The sequence below is a fragment of the Triticum aestivum genome, chromosome 6B (genome assembly GCF_018294505.1).
Source record: "Triticum aestivum cultivar Chinese Spring chromosome 6B, IWGSC CS RefSeq v2.1, whole genome shotgun sequence".
Lineage (NCBI taxonomy): Eukaryota > Viridiplantae > Streptophyta > Magnoliopsida > Poales > Poaceae > Triticum > Triticum aestivum.
The window spans coordinates 234666625-234675254 of record NC_057810.1 but is presented as its reverse complement, the minus strand read 5'-3'; positions in this window follow the sequence as shown (position 1 = coordinate 234675254).

Genomic DNA, 8630 nt, shown 5'->3' with positions numbered 1-8630 from the left:
CAATCAATGATGATCTCCGCAAGAAAAGTTCTTCTTACATTGCCAAGCGTTTACTCTTATCTACTTACATGCCTCAAGTCAAGTCTAGTAACAAGTACAAGAAAGATACTTCCTCTAGTAGTAACAATAATAATGTCAAATCCAATATTGTTGCTTCTAGTAGTTCTCTTGATTCCACTAATGATTCTCTTAGCCAAGTTACACTTGAGCAAGAAAATAGCTTATTGAAGGGAATTATAGAGAAAGGTGTTTACAAGAGCCTTGCCGGGAGTAAGCAATTCGAGGAAATTGTACGCAAGCAAGGAAGGCACCGGAAGAATCAAGGTGTTGGTTTTGAATGAAAGTTCAATGCCAATGGAGTTGAGTGGGAAGAAGATCAATACCCCAAGACGAAGTTTGTTCCTCAACAAGAGAAGTATGATCCTACTTCCTTCAAGGGAACACAAGCTCAAGATGATCGTCCACCACAAGAACAAAGGCAAGGACAAGCTTCAAGAAGAGATTGATGCATTTGAAGAAGCACCTAAAGCCTCGTTCAAGTGGGTCCCCAAGACTACGTTTCTACTTCGTCAAGTACAACTACAACTCCAAGGATTCCCATCAAGATGATGTGGATCCCGAAGAAGAAGAACTAGAGAGTTCTTGAGGGTGACTTCGCCAACATTCTTCACTCATATCTTCTTGGCAAGAACAAGTGCAATCAACTTCCACATCTTGCACTAGTTCAAGGAGTCACAAACCCTCATGTTGGTAAGGCAAGGGACAAGGTAAGTTGAAAGTGCAACTCACTCCAAAGGATTGCTCCAAATGATCTACACCAACATTGAGCATCCACATCTTCAACACCTACATGAAGTCATCATCGACAAAACCCAAGGTTAGTTCATCCCTCTAAGGGGGGATCTCACATCTAGGGGGAGCTTAACTCTAAGAATTGAGTCAAAGCAACTCTAATGGTGTGAACACATTAATGCATTATGTAAAAGTGGTAACCCAACTTGAGCTTAAACGATGAGTATGACCTATGATCAAATGTTCTCATTTGGCTCCTAAGTCAATATACTCATATATAGATGACCTAGTCATCGCCAATTGTTTGATAGACTAGAATTGGTTGTGCATGCTTTGCCACATATTTCATTTGCTATCTTATTGTGTGAGCATGTTGGTGCATATTTTACTCATTCAAGGACATCCACTTGTTGTTTTGATTGTTTGGTTTCTTTTCTTTTTGCCAAGTGGGCGGACAAGAATGCCTAAGAACCTTCTTTAGCTATCTATGCTTTTCTCATCTCAAACTCTATTCATGCTACATCACAAAATTTGATCAAGTTAGATTCGAACCACTCTGTGTGAGGAGCACTCAGAGTCCCCGATTCGTCATAGACTTAAACTTCCAAAACCTCTTTGTGATTCTCGGTTAGACCGATTCTTCCATTTCGGTCCTACCGAGATTACCAAGTTGATCTGAGTTTTCAATCTCGGCGCAACCGATTTGAACTTTTCGGTCTCACCGATTTGCTGTAACTGCACACAGTTATGCATCTCGGTGCCACCGAGTTGTTCCACTCGGTCACACCGACAGGGTCGGGCTATATATAGCCACGGGCAAAAGTTTGGAAATTTCTCTGAAACCCTTCGCCCGCGCAACAACTCGCTCTGCCATCGTGGTCTACGGATCGTCTCCTCGTCGCCAGTAGCCTCCTATTGCTGGTCTTTGCCGCCGTCAACGGATTTCGTCCCCGCCGTTGCCGCCGTAGCAAGTCCACCGCCAAGTTAGGGTATGGACTTGATCTTTGTGCTATCCACATCTGATTCCTAGCACATTGTTTTCATATTGATTCTTGCCACGATTGAGACTCTTCTATCCAGCCAAAATAGTCCATAGATTAGATGCGATTCAAATTTTTAGGGTTAGGTTTCCGCCGAAACCATCACGGACCCACCGAGTTGAAAAACTCGGCCTCACCGATTTGGCTTATGCCATTGCACTATTGACTCTCGGTCTGACCGAGAATTACTAATCGGTGCGACCGATTTGAGGATTCTGTGAAACCCTAGTAGTCTTGGTGCCACCGAACTGAAACTCGGTCCAACCGAGATCATCAGTCTAGGTTCCAAAACTGCTTTGGTATCACCGAGTTTGAAAATCGATTGATCCAAAATGCTTTCTGTGGAAAACTAAAACTGAACTTTTGAATCATTCTTTTGCAAAAATCTCTGCATTTTGTGATGCTCATCTTTTCTATCTCATCTATAACTCTTCACAGGGTCAGCAGTCAGCTTTTGCAGTATGTCAGATCAAAGTGACAGCCAGAACAAGTCAGAAGAGCAGATGGACTTGAGTGAGGGCACTAGTCCCTTAACTTCAGATGATGGGAGCAGAAGTACTCCTAGAAATTTGCCTAAGGCTGCTACTAGGCAAAGGAGGAAACGAACTTCAGATTCTGAGGATGAAGATTACAAAGCTGAGGAAGATGAGGCCACTTCCAAGAAAGTGGTGCTCAAGAAAGAGTATGGCTCTGCACAGAGCACAAAGCCAGGTCTGAAGAAGAAAGTTCCTTCCAAGAGAACTCCAATGCCAAAGGCCAGTAAGTCCACTCAAGTGCCAGCTCAAGCTCAACCCAAAGAGGCACCTGCAAGGAAAGAAGCATCATCAAAACCTCAGAAAGTCCCCACTGGTGCAACTATGAAGTTCACAATTGAATCAGAGGATGATGGTGATCAGGACAAGAAAAGAAGAGAGCAAGATCCACAACTGCCAAGGTCCTTGGAAAGCCCTCAATGAGAAGGGATTCTGAAGAAGAGGAAGAGGATGCTGCACCAGCACCTAAGGCACCCAAGCTTATGGGTGGTGCAATCAGATCAGGGGCTACAACATCCAAGCCCAAGGAAGCACCCAAAGCTGCATTCAAGGCCAAGCAAGTTCCAAAGAGGAATACTAGAAGTATTCCAGCTACTGAGAAGAACAAGGCCCCAGTGCCCAATGTTGCTAAAGAAGAGGATGAAGAAGGACAGGTCCTCAGAAAGCTCAAGCCCAAGATACCAGACCACAATGATGCCCATCCTGTGGCTGAGGACATGAGAATCAGGAAGGATTCAGGGCTGAGGCTGTGGAGGATGGAAGATCCATATGCTTCAAGAAGAAGAACTGCTGTTGACTACAGGTTTCACACAAAGGAACAGCAGGACTTCTATGAAACAATTCTGTTGGACAAGAAGCCCATAGTCTGTGACATGAGGTGGGTTGACTGGAAATTCATCAGGGAAAATGAGCAGCACTATCCTGGAGTGCAAGAGAGCTTTGTTGCTTGTGGAGTAGCAGATTTTGTTGGACAGAAGTTCACCAACTGGAATGATGAGCTTATCATGCAGTTCTACTCCACAGCACATTTTTACCCATATGGTAGAATTGTTTGGATGTCTGAAGGTACAAGGTACCAGTCCACTGTTGAAGAATGGGCAAGTCTGATAAATGCCCCCAAGGAAAATGAGGATGACCTGGACATTTATGCAAAGAAAAAGTTGGGTCACAATTCAATGGCTCACATGTACAAGGAAATTCCTGACAAGGCTGTAGAGACTCACAAGTTTGGATCAGTTCACTTTCTGCTGTTAGGGTTGCCAACCATAAATTGGATTCTGAGGCACACTTTGTTGTCCAAGTCAGGAGACCATAACATGATCAGGGTTGCCAAACATAACCTTCCCGTTGAAATTCTTGGGGATCCCCCTCCACCCAAGGGTGATCCCGTGTTTGAACTCAAACCATTACCTGATAATCTTAAGTATGTGAAAGTGCAACTATCCCTAGGTGGTTTTGGTAATTCATAACAACATATAGCTCATTGAGCTAATGCTATTCCAAGACTATTATTTCAGGGAAGCTCAATGAATGGCATGGCATGGATGATGAAAGTGGATCCCTCAAAATACTAAGGACAAAGGATTGGCTCAAGCTCAAAAGCTCAAGACTCTTCATTTTACATTTTAGTGATCCAAGATCACATTGAGTCTATTGGAAAAGCCAATACTATCAAGGAGGGATGAGGTGTTGCTTAATGAGCCTCTTGCTTCATGTGCTTAGTGATATGCTCCAAAACCCTCAACTACTTTCCCACATCCACAAATGACCTAAACCCAAAGCCAAAATCGGTCACACCGATTCTTCCTATCCGGCGCCATCGATTCCAAAAGTCATAGCCACTGCCACAAACCCTAAGCAAATCGGTCTTACCGATAGGGATCTCGGTCTCACCGAGATGGGATTGTAATCTCTCTGTTTCCCTTTGTAACGTTTCGGTCTAACCGAAGTGAGCGACCAGTCCCACCGAGATTGCAATGTAAACTCTCTGTTTCCTTTTTGTAACATTTCTGTCTCACCGAAAAGAGCAAATCGGTTCCACCGAGTTTACCTGACCAACTCTCTGGAAAGCTTATTACCAAATCGGTCTCACTGAGTTTGTGTAATCGGTCTTACCGAGATTATGTTATGCCCTAACCCTAACCGAATCGGTCTCACTGAGATGCATGTCGGTCCCACCGAAAATCATTAACGGTCACTAGGTTTACTAAATCGATCCGACCGAGTTTAACGATTCGGTCCCACCGAGTTTGGTAAATTGTGTGTAACGGTTAGATTTTGCATGGAGGCTATATATACCCCTCCACCTCCTCTTCATTCGTGGAGAGAGCCATCAGAACGAACCTACACTTCCAACTTACCATTTCTGAGAGAGAACCACCTACTCATGTGTTGAGGCCAAGATATTCCATTCCTACCATATGAATCTTGATCTCTAGCCTTCCCCAAGTTGCTTTCCACTCAAATCTTCTTTCCACCAGATACAAAACCTATGAGAGAGAGTTGAGTGTTGGGGAGACTATCATTTGAAGCACAAGAGCAAGGAGTTCATCATCAACGCACCATTTGTTACTTCTTGGAGAGTGGTGTCTCCTGATTGGCTAGGTGTCACTTGGGAGCCTCCGACAAGATTGTGGAGTTGAACCAAGGAGTTTGTAAGGGCAAGGAGATCACCTACTTCGTGAAGATCTACCGCTAGTGAGGCAAGTCCTTCATGGGTGACGGCCATGGTGGGATAGACAAGGTTGCTTCTTCGTGGACCCTTCGTGGGTGGAGCCCTCCGTGGACTCGCGCAGCCATTACCCTTCGTGGGTTGAAGTCTCCATCAACGTGGATGTACGATAGCACCACCTATCGGAACCACGCCAAAAACATTTGTGTCTCCAATTGTGTTTGAATCCTCCAAACCCTTCCCTTTACTTTCTTGCAAGTTTCATGCTTTAATTTCCGCTGCCTATATACTCTTTGCATGCTTGCTTGAGTTGTGTGATGATTGCTTGACTTGTCCTAAAGTAGCTAAAATCTGCCAAACTCTAAAATTGGGAAAAGGTTAAGTTTTTATTGGTCAAGTAGTCTAATCACCCCCCCTCTAGACATACTTCAAGGTCCTACAGTATGCTTATCTTGATGAAAAGAAAATATATCCTGTTATTATTAGTGCTAACCTTTCAGAGCAAGAAGAAGAAATATTATTGAAAACTCCGAAGAAGCACCGAGCAGCTATTGGATATACTCTGGATGATCTTAAGGGCGTTAGTCCCACGCTATGCTAACACAAAATTAAATTGGAGGAAGATGCCAAGCCAGTTAGAGATCCTCAACGACGACTAAATCCCAAGATGAAGGAAGTGGTAAGAAAGGAGATACTAAAGCTCCTTGAGGCAGGTATAATTTATCCCGTTGCTGATAGTGAATGGGTAAGCCATGTCCATTGTGTTCCTAAAAAGGGAGGTATTAACATTGTTCCTAATGATAAAGATGAATTGATCCCGCAAAGAATTATTACAGGTTATAGGATGGTAATTGATTTCCGTAAGTTAAATAAAGCTACTAAGAAAGATCATTACCCTGTACCTTTTATTGATCAAATGCTAGAAAGACTATCCAAACACACACATTTCTGCTTTCTAGATGGTTATTCTGGCTTCTCTCAGATACCTGTGTCAGCGAAGGATCAATCTAAAACTACTTTTACTTGCCCTTTTGGTACTTTTGCTTATAGACGTATGCCTTTTGGTTTATGTAATGCACCTGCTACCTTTCAAAGATGCATGATGGCTATATTCTCTGATTTTTGTGAAAAGAGTTGTGAGGTATTCATGGATGATTTCTCCGTATATGGATCCTCTTTTGATGATTATTTGAGCAACATTGATCGAGTTTTGCAGAGATGCGAAGACACTAGTCTCGTCCTGAATTGGGAAAAGTGTCACTTTATGGTTAATGAAGGCATTGTCTTGGGGCACAAGATCTCCGAGAGAGGTATTGAAGTTGATAAAGCCAAGGTTGATGCTATTGAAAAGATGCCATGTCCCAAGGACATAAAAGGTATAAGAAGTTTCCTTGGTCATGCCGGTTTTTATAGGAGGTTCATTAAGGACTTTTCCAAAATCTCTAGGCCTCTGACTAATTTATTGCAAAAAGATATTCCTTTTGTCTTTGATGATAATTGTGTAGAAGCATTTGAAATACTTAAGAAAGCTTTGATCACTGCACCTATTGTTCAGCCACCTGATTGGAATTTACCTTTTGAAATTATGTGCGATGCTAGTGATTATGTTGTAGGTGCTGTTTTAGGGCAAAGAGTCGATAAGAAATTGAATGTTATCCAGTATGCTAGTAAGACTCTTGACACTGCCCAGAGAAATTATGCTACTACTGAAAAAGATTTCTTAGCAGTTGTGTTTGCATGTATAAGTTTAGACCTTATATTGTTGATACAAAAGTTACTATTCACACTGATCATGCTGCTATTAAATACCTTATGGAAAAGAAAGATGTTAAGCCTAGGCTCATTAGATGGGTTCTCCTGCTCCAAGAATTTGATTTACATATTATTGATAGAAAGGGAGCTGAGAACCCTGTAGTAGACAACTTGTCTAGGTTAGAGAATGTTCTTGATGACCCACTGCCTATTAACGATAGCTTTCCTAATGAACAATTATCGGTCATTAATGCTTCTTGTACTGCTCCTTGGTATGCTGATTATGCTAATTACATTGTTGCTAAATTTATACCGCCTAGTTTCACATACCAGCAAAAGAAAAAGTTCTTTTATGATTTAAGACATTACTTCTGGGATGACCCACACCTTTACAAATAAGGAGTAGATGTGTTATTAGATGTTGTGTGCCTGAGCATGAACAGGAACAGATCCTACGCAAGTGTCACTCTGAATCCTATGGAGGACACCACGCTGGAGATAGAACTGCACACAAGGTACTACAATCTGGTTTTTATTGGCCTACTCTCTTCAAAGATGCTCGTAAGTTTGTCTTATCTTGTGATGAATGTCAAAGAATAGGTAACATTAGTAGATGTCAAGAAATGCCTATGAATTACTCTCTTGTTATTGAACCGTTTAATGTTTGGGGCTTTGATTATATGGGACCTTTTCCTGCCTCTAATGGTTATACACATATTTTAGTTGCTGTTGATTACGTTACTAAGTGGGTAGAAGCTATTCCAACTAGTAGTGCTGATCATAACACTTCTATTAAAATGCTTAAAGAAGTTAATTTTCCGAGGTTTGGAGTCCCTAGATATCTTATGATTGATGGTGGTTCACATTTTATTCATGGTGCCTTCCATAAGATGCTTGCTAAGTATGATGTTAATCATAGAATCGCATCTCCTTATCATCCGCAGTCTAGTGGTCAAGTAGAGTTGAGTAATAGAGAGCTCAAATTAATTTTGCAAAAGATTGTGAATAGATCTAGAAAGAATTGGTCCAAAAAACTTGATGCTGCATTATGGGCCTATAGAACTGCATACAGAAATCCTATGGGTATGTCACCATATAAGATGGTTTATGGAAAAGCGTGTCATTTACCTCTTGAACTTGAACATATAGCATATTGGGCTATTAAAGAGCTCAACTATGACTTCAAACTTGCCGGTGAGAAGAGGTTGTTTGATATTAGCTCACTTGATGAATGGAGAACCCAAGCCTATGAGAATGCCAAGCTATACAAAGAAAAAGTTAAACGCTGGCATGATAAGAGGATACAAAAGCGTGAGTTTAACGTAGGAGATTATGTGTTATTATTCAACTCTCGTTTAAGATTTTTTGCAGGAAAACTTCTCTCTAAATGGGAAGGTCCTTACGTTATCGAGGAGGTCTATCGTTCTGGTGCCATGAAAATCAATAACTTCGAAGGCACAAGTCCAAGGGTGGTAAACGGTCAAAGAATTAAACATTATATTTCAGGTAATCCTATCAATGTTGAAACTAATATTATTGAAACCGTAACCTCGGAGGAATACATAAGGGACACTTTCCAGAATGATCCAGACTCCGAAAAGGAATAGATATGTGGTACGGTAAGTAAACCGACTCCAAAACAACTCCAATGGCAATTTCCATCAGTTTTGGAATATTTAAATTTTTTAGGAAGAAAGAAGTAGTCCGAAAGGGACACGAGGCCCCCACGAGAGTGGAGGGCGCGCCCCCTGTCTCGTGGGCACCTCGTGTGCCTCCCGGACTCCGTTTTCTTGCACGTTACGTATTTTGGTCGGTAAAAATTCATTATATATACTCCCGAAG